Source organism: Apodemus sylvaticus, chromosome 2 (genome assembly GCF_947179515.1).
Source record: "Apodemus sylvaticus chromosome 2, mApoSyl1.1, whole genome shotgun sequence".
Taxonomy (NCBI): Eukaryota; Metazoa; Chordata; class Mammalia; order Rodentia; family Muridae; genus Apodemus; species Apodemus sylvaticus.
In genome coordinates, this window is record NC_067473.1 from 65355423 (window position 1) to 65370844 (window position 15422).

Below are 15422 nucleotides of genomic sequence, written 5' to 3' on the forward strand. Positions count from 1 at the left end.
GAGCAAGTGGTCACCTTGCTGAACATTTTGTCTTTTTGGATCGCCAAAATCAATGGCACAGTCGATGTAGCTTGAGTAACAAGCATTAGTTTTCTTATAGATTTGGAGGTTGTAGCTCCAAATTTCTCCAGTTACTGACAAATTTGGCCGAGGGATAGGTCCCTTCTTCTGGAGGGTCACTTGGCTTTTCCCATATGTTTATATACACAGAAAAGGAGAGGGAATAGACTATTATACTATTATCTTTCTCTCTCTCTTTCTTTCTTTCTTTCTTTCTTTCTTTCTTTCTTTCTTTCTTTCTTTCTTTCTTTCTCTCTTTCTTTTTCTTTTTCTTCTTTTGTTTTTGAAAATCACTTTAATTTTTAAGACAAGTGCAAGCACCCCAAACAATGGATTATGGTTACAACATTTGTTAGCTTTTCATAATCTAATTATTGCAAACGCATATGGATAAATGATAATGGACAAAGTCAAGAAAAAAAACGAGGCACCTTAATGAATAAAATTTAAAGAAAAATAGATTCAATCCACTGACTTCTAAAAGAGGCTAAATATACCTCCAGTGTTACATTCTAAAATAGTATGAACTACTAATGGTTTGTATTCTGGATTCTACAGTTAATTTTAAGAAAATGCATAAACTAAAACTATATGTGGTCTGCAAAGGGGAAAAGACCTTCTCATTCATTCATGGGAAGTATTGAAAAGGCAAGGGAAGCTGCCCATGGCATGGACATGTTTGCTATTACCTTTAAGTTGTGAGGGGTGTTCTGTCTACTGCATTTCAAACTGTATAAGCCACACCTTGTGTTTTAAACAAACATGATTATGTTTTTCATATATATATATATATATATATATATATATATATGGATACATATATATGTATATTTTATTCCACACACTGAACATGTTCTCTTGTCCAATTTAGTCTACGTATTTAACTTCCAGTGCTGGTAAGAGGTGACACTACATGGGATTGGGTCATCCATCACATTTTAAGTGGAAATGACTTATACTTTAAGCATAGTTTTACAAATATGCAAAATACAAATGGAACTGCTAGATTATAATGTCAAATTTTAAAAGTATTTCTCCCTCTAAAGTGCCACAGAGGGCATGGCACCTAAACCAGAACCACTTGGGCTGTCATGGGATGAAAAGTTTGCTCAGCTTCTATTTGAAGCAGTGGAAATCTGCAACATGCAATGTAGGCTAAAAAGCGCTTAGGACTGGGTAACATTTTTACATGTGAATCCTCATCCCCTATTTATGCAAATTAATAGTTACATACACTATAATACAGGAATGGTTTCCCTTTTCCAGAAGATAAAGTTGTACATTTCTTTGTTCTTTCTTGGTTCCAACTGATAATTTCTTAAGATTGTAAATTATATAATACTCAGCTAAAATATCTCTTCATAGTTACAGAACCTGCCAAAACACAAAGGGGCAAGTTTTATTAAAAAAAAAATGGCATTTGAATGTCACACAACACAAGAAACAATGCTTAGAGACATGTTATTGTTTCCAGAAGAACATGGCCAGTAAACTACTTAGCTGAAGACAAAGACCACTCTTCCCCAGGACCACGGTGCCCAGGAGGCAAAGTGTCAAACAATAGTACCTCAAAGCAAAGCAAAGGTCTGAGGGTGGAGTCAGCTCATGTGTAACCGTGTTAAAGCATGATAGCCACTGATTTGGCCCAGTGTACTGGGAAAATATTGCTAGCTCAGAATGCTATATTTGTAGAATTTGCTAAGAATTCAACCACAGATGTCAAAGGCATTTGCCAGCTGAGGTTCATATTTCTGGAACTATCGCTAACATTGGGATCAGGGAATCTGTAATTGTGTAGCATCTTTATGGGAGCAGCCATACTTTTCTACAAGGGGCTCCAGAGCTTCAGCTTGGTGATGTGCCACTGTTCTCTGCAGTTGAAGAATTCCCAGGAATATTTTCCAGAGCAAAGTGCCTCAGGATATTGCCTAGCAGCTCTATGATGTGAGCTATGTGGTCTTCACCTTTGGAATAGTCTTCCCCAGAATGCGGTTCGAACAAATAGACTCCTGTGGTCAGCTCAAATGCCATGCATGCTGTATTCCAAACGTCTGCAGGTGTAACCTGCTCCAATCAAAACCTCTATGGACCTATACTGAAGAGTCTGGATAACCTCTGTGAAATGTATACGCACACAAGTATTTCCCAGGTCAGCAATTTTTACTCTAATTTCATCTGCATTCCGTGGATCCAGAGGGCTCTCCAATATGTCAGCTGCCAGGTTTTTGTTTTTTGCACATCGCCAATACTAGAGGCTGAAACTAGAGGCTGCTTCTGTCATGGGATGGGCTGCTTTCCTCCTGCTCGGTAAGTGGTGATCCCTCTGAAAGCACAGAGCTACAGGCCACAGGTTCTAAGGGTCCAGAAAACAGCGCTGTGGGTAACTCTGAGCTTATGTTGTCCATTCGGCAATTCACCATTGAATTGTTCGTAGGAGCTGCTGTGCATATAATCACTCTCTGCATTTGGTTCACCCAGCCTATACTCCTTGAGATTTGCCCAGTCATTTTCACCATCCTCTTCATCCACCAACTGCTGCTCCAGTAAAAAAAATGGGCCATTTTTAATATGGCTGTGGGCCTTAGGGGACTCCATCCATGTAGAGTTTACTTTGCAAGTTCCTGTTCAACATCATCATCTTTCTCAGTGTTTTCCTTCTCTGCATCTTCTTTATCGTCCTGGTCTTCAACTTCACCATCGTCCTTTGCTGTCTTTTCCTCAGTTGTGTCCTCCAACTTGTCTGATTTTAGTTTCACCTCCGATTGGTATTCTCCATCCTGCTCACTGGAAGCTTCTGCAGAGGTGATATTTCTTCTAGGATTTTCCTTTCGGCTTCTCGCTCCAATTCCTCAGTCTCCTGTAGGCGTTTTTCCAGCAATTCAGCCTGTCTCTTCTGTTTCCTTTTCAGCTTTTTCTTTTTGGATATTTTTCCTATAGGTTTTTGCTGTTCAGTAAGACTCACTGCTTTCTGCCACTCAGTGGCTTTGGCTGCCCTTCATTGAACACACACACAAGAAGATGCTTTCTGGCTTTATATTGGTGCATTATCTTGCTCGCATTTTGTGTTTTGGCAGGTTCTTGCACTTACTGTGTAGATAATCTAACCCTTGAAGGACCTGTTGAGTGATATTCTTCACACAACATACTGGGAGGCTTTGATAGTTGGATTTGATGATCCATTTGAGGAGATGGTGACCAAGTACTTCAAAGACCATGCAGACGTGAACCCCATTCATGCTTGAGATCTTGAAGTCATCAATTAGCTGAACTACCATGTCTTTGTTTGGGTCACTGGGGTCACTTTCTTGAACACATTTGAGCAGTTTAATTTTAGCCAAGGCTGTCTCTGTATAGTGCTGGGCACTTTTTACAACTTTCATTGCAACAAATCTTTTCCCTTGCATATCCCAGCACAGCCAGATGGTAGAAAAGTGTCCCCATCCTCCCTTCCTAACAACATGATATCAACCATTGAAGACGTCTCCAATTTTTGCCGGATGATAGACACTTTTTCGAATATTTCTCTCTTTTTGGCCTCTGCTTTCTGGCCCAAATGGCCAGCACTTTCCTGGAGCTCATTCTTACTCTGGACAGACAGGCTCTGCAGCAGAGGCAGGATGTAGCCTCCACTGGCTCACAGACCAAGGAGGAAGGAACCACTGCTCCCGTGGGGCAACGATTGTTTTTCTTATAAAAATCTAATACTTGGAGAAATCCCAAAATATGAAACAGAAATGGCTGAGAAACAAATTTAAAATGTGTAATATCCGTAGCCATGAGGAAATTCAAACTCAAATTACCTTGAGATTTTAACATACGTGAGTCAGAATGGTCAACGTAATTTAACAAATGATGGCAGATGTCAGTGAGGATGTGAGAGAATGGGAGCACTTACTCATTTCTGATGGGAGTGCAGACTAGTACGGCCACTGTGGAAAGAGGGGAGGCTTCTCAGGCATCTTGAAATGAATGGATCTGCCTCAATATCTACCTATATCTCTCTTGAGCATATACTTAAAGGATTTTATGAGCTACTAGAGAAATGCTTGCTCTCCCACGTTCATTGGTGCTCTATTTATAATAGCCCAAATTGGAAGGAGTGTGAACATCCTTCAAGTGATGGATGGATAAGGAAATGTGGCACACTTACACAATGGAACATTATTCCACTGTTAAGAAAACAAACTATGAAATTTGAAGGATAAATGAATGGAGGTAGAAACAAATATCCTTCCAAGTGAGGTAACCCAAACCTAAAAGACAGATACTGCATGTTTTTTCTTATATGCAGATATTAGATTTTAAGCTTTCTTTGCATGCTTTATTCTGCAAATGTGAGTGCCCAGCAAGGGACAGGAGGTAGTGGCCCAAGGAAGAGGAAATAGAATATAGTGTTAAGGGAAATTAGAATAGGAAGGTTAAATGGAAAGGGGGATGGAAGGGCAGGGTAAATGAGGGAATACGACAAAGACAATTAGCATAAAAGGTCTTTGAAAAAATACTGAAACATATTTATGTATTAAAGGAATTTATATGAAATCATCATGTAATATAGGAGATAATGCCCTAATTAGAGGTCTTGTACCACCAAGTCAATGCTTCAGTAATAGGAATAGTTTACATAGTGTGGAATCATTGACTAAAGGGATCCCATAGTGCCATTGAAACATTATGGGATATTCCAAGGCTATTGGTTACTCTCTGAAATCTAGTGACAAAGACGACTTATTGCTGAAAACACTATTCACTTATGTCATCTAATTGGAGCAATCAAGCTGGCACACGAATAGAAGCTTCACCCCCCTACTGTCTAGCATTCTACTTGAAGAGAAAATTAATCCATCACTGAGCTGCAAATCTTTATTTGTGCCTATAACAATTCTGATTATAAAATATACTGGTGTTATACTGGCAAAAAATGTCATAGGAGTAACCATCCACACCTGATGCTACTAAAGTGGTCAAGAACCTGAAACGAAATAGATTACAGACCTTAGGGAAAAATCTTCTATTACTCTCTGATAAGGGAATATAGCAATAAAATGGATTCTGATGACATCTATATATCGATTTATCTAGATAGATCAGAACATTACTTAACCCTGACCAGAGACATTTATTCTTGCAGTAGATAGTTACTAAGACAGAAATCTGCCACTGTAAATGTAAAGAGAATGAGAAATGTTGACATACTCAGGCCTATATGTGTAGTCTTTATAAAATCTGTTCGCTCAAAGCTTAGGGATCTTTGTGGAAGATGATGAGGAGAGAACAAAAGGTAGTAGATGAGTCCAAGGAGGCATTAGCTTTTAGATACAACAGGGCTGATACAAATAAACACACAGAAACTGTGAGAGCTTCAGACCAGACAAAATGCCAACACCCAGAAAAGGAAAACACAAAGCCTCACCCTAACCAAGAAGCTAGTTTCAAATGATAACTTCTGGGAAAGGAAAATATGTTTTCTCCAATTACATACCAAAGCTATATTAATTACATACTGCAGGGCACACTGTATGCTCAGTAGTAGTTGGCCAGCACAAAATCACAGAATGGACTCCAAAATTTTTCTTGGTGTTTTGGTTTCATGTGCATTTAGTCTTTCTATTTTTTTATCTTATTCTTTTTTTGTTGTTGTTGTTTTTGCTGAGAGAGAGAGAGAGAGAGAGAGAGAGAGAGAGAGAGAGAGAGAGAGCATGAAGTATGAGGTCAGGTAGGCACTGAGATGGGACAATCTTGGAAAAGTTGTAGGAGGAGAAGAAATATTATCAAAATATATGAAAAATACATAAAATAAAAAATTTTGTAAGAGTACTAATTCTGAGGGTGGAGATATAGCTCAGCAGTTATGATTATCTCCTGGTTTTGTGAAAGACTTAAGTTTATTTCACAGAACACATATCTGGTGGCTTGTAATCACTCTAGCTCCAGAACTCCTTCTGGTCTCTGTACTAATGTACATTCACACAGACACACAAGAATGCACATAATAAAAAATAAAAACCTTCAAAGAGAATCCTAGCTCTATTAGATTTTCGTCTTCCCTCTGTAATCTCACTTAACCCTAAGAAAATATGGTGATGATGATGTTCATGAAGTTTAGAAGTTTGCTCAGAAGCTAAATATTATCCTCCTTGTTTTTTTTACCTAATAAATTAAAAATATTTACGCAATGGGAACATCAGATTAATATTTATAAACTCATTATCCATAGTTGCTAAACCTTGGAAGCACCCAAGATGTCCATCAAATAGTTAGTGGATAAATAAAGTGTGCTAAATCCACACATGGAAATTATTAATCCAATGATATTAGAAACTGAGCTGGCATACTACAAAAATCATACAAATCTATGTGATCCTCTTCACTTGAACATGAGCAGTGCTTGCTTAATAGAATACTCGAGAAGTTGTCAGATATATCCATGTGCTGATGCTAATGCATGAGGACAAATTATATGCTTTATGAGTTTTTCTAAACACCCACAAGAGAATCTCCACAATTGCTTGATGACATCAAATGTTGTGAAGACTAAATGCAAAGAAGGTATGGTGAGGAAATCCAGCTGTTGACAATCTCTCAAAGCAGTATAGTCCATGAACCTGTAGTGACATTCAGCTAACAGTAAGCAGGAAATCAGAGCCTGGTAAAGTGTAAGTACTAGACATGAATTTTACTGGGAAAATGAGTAATTGAATAGTTGTTTACTTGGAAGGTTTCAGAAACTGAGGAGTAAGACTAGCTTAGTTGTAAATGAACTATGAAGGCAGGTAAACTGAGGTCATAAAACATGTGCTATTTTAAGGCATTAAGATTTGCCTACAACAATAAAAACAATACAAATATATACCATGTGCTGATACTTTGTTTGGTTTTTGTTACTTAGTGGCAAGAGAGAAGAAGCTTTTGAGCTCTAGGGTCATAGTCCAAAGGCAAGATATATACTAAGAATTACTACCTTATGTGATATCACAATGTTGGGGGTAAAGTGAGTCAGATACCCATATAATAGTGTCTTTGAGATGAATTTCTACATGCCATGGGGAAATGTTTGTGACTAGAAGGATGCTAAACAGCAAAAAAAAGGAAAAAAATAGGGAGAATTCTGTGGAAAAGTGAACCAGGATTTAGAAGAGAAAAAAATATGAGCAGAATGAGCGAAGGACTAATATAGAGAGAAGGATCCTACAAAACTATAGGGGATTAGATCTAATGCTTTGCCTATTTCTTTCTTTCTTTCTTTCTTTCTTTCTTTCTTTCTTTCTTTCTTTCTTTCTTTCTTTCTTTCTTTCTTTCTTTCTTTCTTTCTCTTTCCTTCCTTCCTTCCTTCCTTCCTTCTTCCTTCCTTCCTTCCTCCTTCCTTCCTTCCTCCTTCCTTCCTTCCTTTCTTTCTTTCTTTCTTTCTTTCTTTCTTTCTTTCTTTCTTTCTTTCTTTCTTTCTTTCTTTCTTTCTTTCTTTCTCTCCTCTCTCTCTTTCTCTCTTCCTTCCTTCCTTCCTTTCTATTTTATCTACATTTCAAGTGTTATCCCTTTACCTAGTTCCCCCCCTCCTGGAAACCCCTTCTCCCATACCCCCTCCCCCTGCTTCTATGAGGATGTTCCTCCACCCACCCATTCCTGCCTCCTGCCCTTAATTCCTCTACACTAGGGTATCTATCAAACATTCATAGGACCAATGACCTCTCCTCACATTGATGCCTGACAAGGCCATCCTCTGCAACATATGCAGCCAGAGCCATGTGTACTCCTTGGTTGGTGGTTTAGTCCCTGGGAGCTCTGGAGGGTTTGGTTGGTTGACATTGTTGTTCTTCCTATGGGGTTGCAAACCACTTCAGCTCCTTCAGTCCTTTCTCTAACTCCTCCATTGGGGACCCCACACTCATTGCAATGGTTGGCTGTGAGCATCCAGCTCTGTATTTGCAAAGCTCTGGCAGGGCCTCTCAGACAGCTATTATCAGGCTCTCCTTACTGCAAGCCTTTCTTGACATCCAAAATAGTGTCGGAGTTTGGTGACTGTATCTGGGAAGAATCCCCAAGAGGGACAGTTTCTGGATGGCCTTTCTTTCAGTTTCTGCTCCTCACTTTGTCTCCATATTTGCTCCTATGAATATTTTGTTCTCCTTTCGAAGAAGGACCAAAGTATCCACACTTTGGTCTACCCTCTTGAGTTTCATGTGGTCTGTGAATTGTATCTTGGGTATTCTGAGCTTTTGGGCTAATATCCACTTATCAGTGAGTACATACTATGTGTGTTCTTTTGTGATTGGGTTACCTATTCTTTAGGTCCATCCATTTGCCTAAGAATTTCATGAATTCATCATTTTTAATAGCTGAGTAGTACTTCATTGTGTAAATATACCACATTTTCTGTATCTATTCCTCTGTTGAAGGATGTCTAGGTTCTTTCCAGCTTCTGGCTATTATAAATAAGGCTGCTATGAACATAGTGGAACATGTATTCTTATTATATGTTAAAGAGTATTTTGCGTATATGCCAGGCATGGTAAAGCTGGGTCCTCAGGTGATATTATGTCCAGTTTTCTGAGGAACTGCCAGACTGATTTCCAGAGTGGTAGTACCAGCTTGCAATCTCACCAACAATGGAGGAGTGTTCCTCTTTCTCCACATCCTTAACAGCATCTGCTATCATCTGAGGTTTTGACCTTAGTCATTCTGACTGGTGTGAGGTGAAATCTCAGGGTTGTTTTGATTTGCATTTCCCTGATGACTAAGGATGATTAACATTTCTTTAGGTGCTTCTCAGCCTTTTGGTACTGCCATTTACTCCTCTTGAGTGTATTTGCTTCTTTTTGTTCTAGAGCTTTCAGTTGTGCTATCAAGCTGCTAGTGTAAGCTCTCTCCAGTTTCTTTTTAGAGGCCCTCAGAGCTATGAGATATCCTCTTAGCACTGCTTTCATTGTGTCCTATAAGTTTAGGTATGTTGTACTTTCATTTTCATTAAATTCTAAAAAGCTTTTAATTGCTTTATTTCTTCCTTGACCAATTTATTATTGAGTAGAGCATTGTTCAGCTTCCATGTGTTAGTGGGCCTTCTGTTATTTTTGTTGCTATTGAAGACCACTAATGCTTTATCTTAATTTGGTTTCCCAAATCACATGGGAATCTGCATGTCTGTACTCTGAAGGTCTCTGTCCTCAATTTTGGATTAATCTATAGCCAATGACCAATGGCTTGGCAGGGTGGAAGAGGTCAGGCTTTTAGGATTCCTGGGTAAGAAATGCAGAGGAGCGGACAAAATTGCCATGACTAGGAAGCAGAATGTGTTTGTCTCACCTTTGCATTATCTCATGCTCAGGTCATTATCATTGAAGGACATTTATTTTTTCTTCATTTTTTGAGAATGCTTTTTTAAAATTAATCATTCCATTAATTTACATCTCAAATGATATCCCACTTCCTGGTTAACCCTCCACAAGCTCCCTATCCCACAACCTCCCTCTCTTCCCTCCCCTTTGCCTCTATGAGGGTGCTCCTCCACCGGCCAGCCCTTTCCTACAAGCATTCCCCTATGCTGTGGCTTCAAACCTCCACAGGACCAAGGGCCTTCCCTGCCATTGATGTCAGGCAAGGCCTCCTCTGCTACCTATGTATCTGGAGCCATGGATCCCTCCCTGTATTCTCCATGGTTGGTAGTCTAGTCCCTAAAGCACTAGATGGTCCACCCAGCTGATGTTGTTCTTCCTATGGGGTTGCAATCTCCTTCAGCTCCTCAGTCCTTCTGCCACCACCACCCCCAACACACAAAGAGCTCAGTCTGATGGTTGGCTCCAAGCATCCACATCTACATTGGTCAATTGCTGGCTAAACTGCCTAAGGAACAGTCACACCAGGTTCCTGTCAGCAAGTGCCTCTAGTCCATGGAAACAGTGTTGGGTTTAGTGTCTGCAGACAGCATGGCTCCCCAGTTGGGGCAGTCCCCAGATGGCCCTTACTTTAGTCTCTGCTCCATTTTTTGTCCCTGTTCTCCTTTGGACAGGTACATTTCTGGGTTAAAAACTTTGAGATGGGTGTGTGACCCTAGGCCCTGACCAGTGGCCATGTCTATCTACTGGAGGTGGTCTCTATAGGTTCTGTCTCCTCTTCTCTGAGAGACAGCTTCCTATGGCCAAAATTGAGAACTGTGAAAATCTATTTGATATAAACCTATTTAGAATATAGTTTGAAAACATGACCATTTAGTAAAAAATTAGATTCCCTTATCATGTCATTCCCCAACCTAGGGCTTTTGACTAGGTTTATAGTACCATGCATGAATTCTCTCTGTAAAGTGCTTCAGATACAATCAGAAACAAGTTGTTTATCCCCACTGAAGTTATATCATTATTGAACCAATAAGCACATCTTACCTGACAGGTTAGACTGTAGCAAGGTGCAGCATTGGGTAATATCTCTGATATATTTTCTTCTTTAGACTGAATGACAACTTCTGGCACTTTTAGCATCCAGAAGATTGTCCTGATCAGTTTGAAATTGATTTCCCTATGTTATTCACCAGAGTGTATGACAAAGTGAAGTAGAGTCTTAAAATACAGTTGTGCTGAGAAATCAAGGTTATAGCAATTTGTAATCTGTGTAATTTTGGTTGCCTGAGGCTTCCCTGACCAATAACTCATAGGGAGGTAATCCTTGCCTTCCTTCTTTCCAACAAATTCTCCTCCTTTTTTCAACATTTAAAACATTTATTTTATTAAGTGTATGTAGGCATGTGTCTGTGTCTGTGTCTATGTGTGTGCTTGTATGCAGATGTGGCCAGTTGTAGTGGTGCACGCCGGTAGGATTTGCATGTATACAGATGTGGGTATTATGTGTGAATGCAGATGCCTGTGGAGATCCACTTGATCCATGGGAGCTGCAGTTATAGTTGTAAACCACCTGATATAAGAAGTGCTGGGAGAACTCAAGTCCTCTGGAAGAGCAGAACATGCACTTAATGTCTGAACCATCTTCCCAGTCCATACTTTCACATTTTTGTGTGATATTGATGAGTTTAAATTAGTTTCTTGCATAGGCATGTATAGCAAAGTTATTAAATATAATATGAGGAAATAATTGGTGGCTAGTTCACAAAGAGAACTTTGAGGAGAGAGAAGCTTTGAAATTAAGAACTGCTGTGGAGAATAATGCAATTAATTGTAATGTATGATCATTAAGTTCTGAAGATGTGATTTAAGAGTTATAGAAATCCCTGGCACAAACATAGCTGTAATTCAGTATGGCAGCAGGAAGCACTACCAAGAGTGATCTAGGAGCAGCTAAAAAATAGCAGGTACTATTCCTGAGATGGTTCCACCATGGACTAAGATCTATGACAGATTTACTTCTCTAGGCAAGGCCAAGAAGAGTAAACCTGAGGAAAGATTTCTGCTATTAGATGCTTTTCCTGCTATTATTAAATATGTAACAACCACTAGATATCGACCTATACTTTTGAACAGATTTCTACAGACCTACAAAGATGCACTATCTTGTAGTGATGCTATACAGACAAATAGATAATGATTCTACAGAGTTCCTGACTTGATTCAAATAATTTTAAGAAGAATGTTTTTAGAGATGGTCTTGGTTGCTAGAAAGTTGTAATAAAGTTAGAATCAAGAATAGAATGTGCCTACTCCTCACAATAGTAGATAAAGGTTGCATAATAAGAAATAACAATGATCCTTCATAATTATACTAAAAAGAGAAATAGACTGTATAATTTTGTGTTCAAGAAAATGATATTTAGATTTAAGGATAAACTTATAGTTGTGCACTTTGATTAGGCAAAGCCATGTAAAAACTGTTGCTCTGAATTTATATTATAATGAAACACTGCTTTGAACTTAATATCAACATCCTTCTTTAACTTCCATTCTATGTAATATTTTATCTCTAAGGTAATTTTCTAAAGAATGCTTTGTCTAAGAAGGTATAAAAGACCAGAGAGAAGAAATAAAGTTGTTAGCTGAATGGTTTGGATTGGGAAGCTTTGCCTATCCATCCATCCATCCATCCATCCATCCATCCATCCATCCATAATCCATCCATCATCCAAATGTATGTCCATTTATATGTTTGTATGTGCATACATGTAACCATGAATGAATATTTGTTGAGTTCATTATGACAGAAAGTCAGGCCTAGCCAGTGTGTGTGTGTATGAATGTAATGTTTGAATGTGCATGTGTCTGCATATTTGACTGTCTAAAACATCTTAATTCTTCTCCTTTCCTTCCATTCTGGTTCACAAAGAGTTAATCAGCTTAGCCAGAAAGGGTTCTGGAACTCACCAGAAAAAGGAACACTAGCAATAAATCCTTTTATTTAATTCCTATCTGCTAAGCAGCATGCATTAATTACCAGTTATTAGCTCTTATTAAAGCAAAAGTAATAAAGAGTTAAATTTTTAGCATTTAAGGAAGCACCGAAGAGTAAGAAAGAGTTAAGTTTTTCCAGTGTTTATTTAAGCATAAAGAGTTAAATAACTGTACTGGCTGGTTTTGTGTGTCAACTTGACACAGGCTGGAGTTGTCACTGAGAAAGGAGCTTCAGTTGGGGAAGTGCCTCCATGAGATCCAGCTGTGGGGCATTTTCTCAATTAGCAAGCCAGTAAGAAACTCCATGGCCTCTGCATCAGTTTCTGCTTCCTAACCTGCTTGAGTTCCAGTCCTGATTTCCTTTTGGGATGAACAGCAATGCAGAAGTATAAGCTGAATAAACCCTTTCCTCCCCAACTTGCTTCTTGGTCATGATGTTTGTGCAGGAATAGAAACCCTGACTAAGACAAATTGGTACCACTATAGTGGGATATTCCTGTGACAACCTGACTATGTTTGGGGGAGGACTGTGGAAAGACTTTGGAACTTTGGGCTAGATGATCCATTCAGTGTTAAGAGCTCTGTGGAATGTTCTGTAGGAGCTTGGAAGATAAAGTTGAGAACATTGCAGAAAATGGAGGCCTGGTTTGTGAAATTTCAGAGGGAAGATTACTCTTAAAGGGGCCATGTTTTGTGAAGATTCTGTGGTTTTGGTTAGCTGGGGCTGAAGAATCAGCTATGATTAACAAGATACCAGAACCACTAAAGCAAACCTTTGTGTTACTGGGACTATTGATGCTGGTTAGCTGGAGCTAAGAAATTAGTGGTGATTAAGAAGAGACCAACATCACTGAGGTGAAACCTTCTGGGAAGTGTTGTCTGAGAGCACAGAGGCTATGTTCCAGAGATAGCCACAGTTGTATTTTGTGCTGTGGCTAGACTTGGTACTGTGTAAGAGTCACCCAGATGGTTCTGGTTTTGAAGGCATGAAGGGGTCATGAAGGGCAGCTGAGGTTCTTGGCACAGTGAGAGGCCACAGAAGGTCGTTGGTGAAGGTGCAGCCTCAGTTGCAATTGATAGCCCAGGACTTGAAGGGGTCACGCATAGGAGCAGAGGCTTGTCACCCTGAAGAGAGCCTATGAGAGGCTATTGGTGAAGCCTAATTACAGTGGAAGATAGCAGTGTTCTGGAGATGCCAGTACCATGCGATGACTACCAAGAACAGCAGCAGCAGTGGAGTACAGGCAGGTGGAGCCTAGAAGATAAGCTGTGTGCTACAAAGGGCAGAGCTGGAGAAGTGACCCAAGACCTTGGAGGAGCCCAAAACATCGTGAGTTGGATCCCAGACATTGGACATTTGGAGTTTGAGTTTTGCTTTTGATTGTGACTGTGCCCTGATATGTTTCTCTCTTGAAGGAAGAAAGTATTTTAGTGGAGTACACAGTTAAGAGACTTTGAATTTTTAAAAGACTTTGAATTTTAAAGATATTGGACATTTTGAAGTGATTGAACTTTTCATGTGTAAAGACTGTGGGACTTTTAAAGTAATTTAGATCTTGGGGATGAATAAGAAAGTAAGGGTTGAGGTTTAATAGTGTTTGTGTGTCAAGTTGACAAGGGGTTAATTGTACTGGCTGGTTTTGTGTGTCAACTTGACACAGACTGGAGTTATCACAGAGAAAGGAGCTTCAGGTGGGGAAGTGCCTCCATGAGATCCAGCTGTGGGGCATTTTCTCAATTAGTGATCAAGTGGGGAGGGCCCCTTGTGGGTGGTATCACCTTTGGGCTGGTGTTCTTGGGTTCTATAAGAGAACAGGCTGAGCAAGCCAGGGGAAGCAAGCCAGTAAGGAACATCTTTCCATGGCCTCTGCATCAGTTCCTGCTTCCTACCTGCTTGAGTTCCAGTCCTGACTTCCTTTTGTGATGAACAGCAATGCAGAAGTGTAAGCTGAATAAACCCTTTCCTCCCCAACTTGCTTCTTGGTCATGATGTTTGTGCAGGAATAGAAACCCTGACTAAGACAATAACACACAGAGGGTTATAATGTTTATAAAGCATATAGTTAAAGAATAAAGAAGCCAGCGTTTTTGTTTTTTAATTACTTTTAATTTTTTACAGTCCAGTCATTGCCCCTCTCCTGATCTGCCCTCCCACAGTTCTTCATCCCATTCCTCCTCTCCCCTACTTCAAGAGGATGATGGCCTATTCCTGCCCCCCACCAGGTCTCACAACTCTCTGGGGCCTCAAGCCTCTCCACAGTTAGGCACATCTCCCACTGGGCCAGTCCTCTGCTGGTGTCAGACCAGCTTGTGTATGCTTCCTGGTTGGTGGCTCAATGTCTGAGAGATCTCAGGGATCTAGTTTAGTTAAGAGTGCTGAAGTCAACTTTTTTTTAAACCATAGAATAAGCAAGAAAGTTTCAAGAAACTTTTAGAAGCTATCAGTAAGCATTCAGTATAGTTAGAGAGCTTGAAGGCCAAACTACTTCTAGAAAACATCAGTCTTAAAAGCAACATCCAATGCTGAGTCCTACTTCAAGCCTATTCCAGACCAGGCAGGCTCCCAGCAGAGCACCAGTCAGGGAAGCAAACTTGGGGAAGCAAAAGAGGACTTGGGGAAATGGGATGAGATAGAAAGAGATGGGCAAAGAGCAGCTTGCAGTTTAGATATGGCCAGGGACTGACTTCAAGCTACATAAAATTATTATATTATTTCTCCTTCTCTAAAGCCTGTTTTCTCCCTCAGGTGTTGTTATATACAAAGATTTTTGAGGATGCATAACAGTTATATACTTCTTTGGTTTTTAATCAATTATGTTTAGTTTATCTACTTCCTATGCAGTTTGTCTACTTCCTTGGTGATTCTCCCACAATGCAGAATAGTTAGAATTATGTTCAACTGAAGACTATTGATCATCCACATTAGAGTAATCATTACAAGATTACAGAATCTGCTGAATTATGACAAAGGACACTTTATAGTCACACACATTTCTCTTAGCACAATCAGAATCTACTAAGTGTCTGGTGATAGATCATTTTTTT

The 15422-nt window shown here is 39.6% G+C and overlaps 1 pseudogene; it reads right to left on the bottom strand.

Annotated features, from left to right (window-relative positions):
- Positions 1 to 1758: 1758 nt before the first annotated feature.
- On the bottom strand, positions 1759 to 3959 carry LOC127677886 (SRSF protein kinase 2-like; annotated as a pseudogene).
- Positions 3960 to 15422: the final 11463 nt, after the last annotated feature.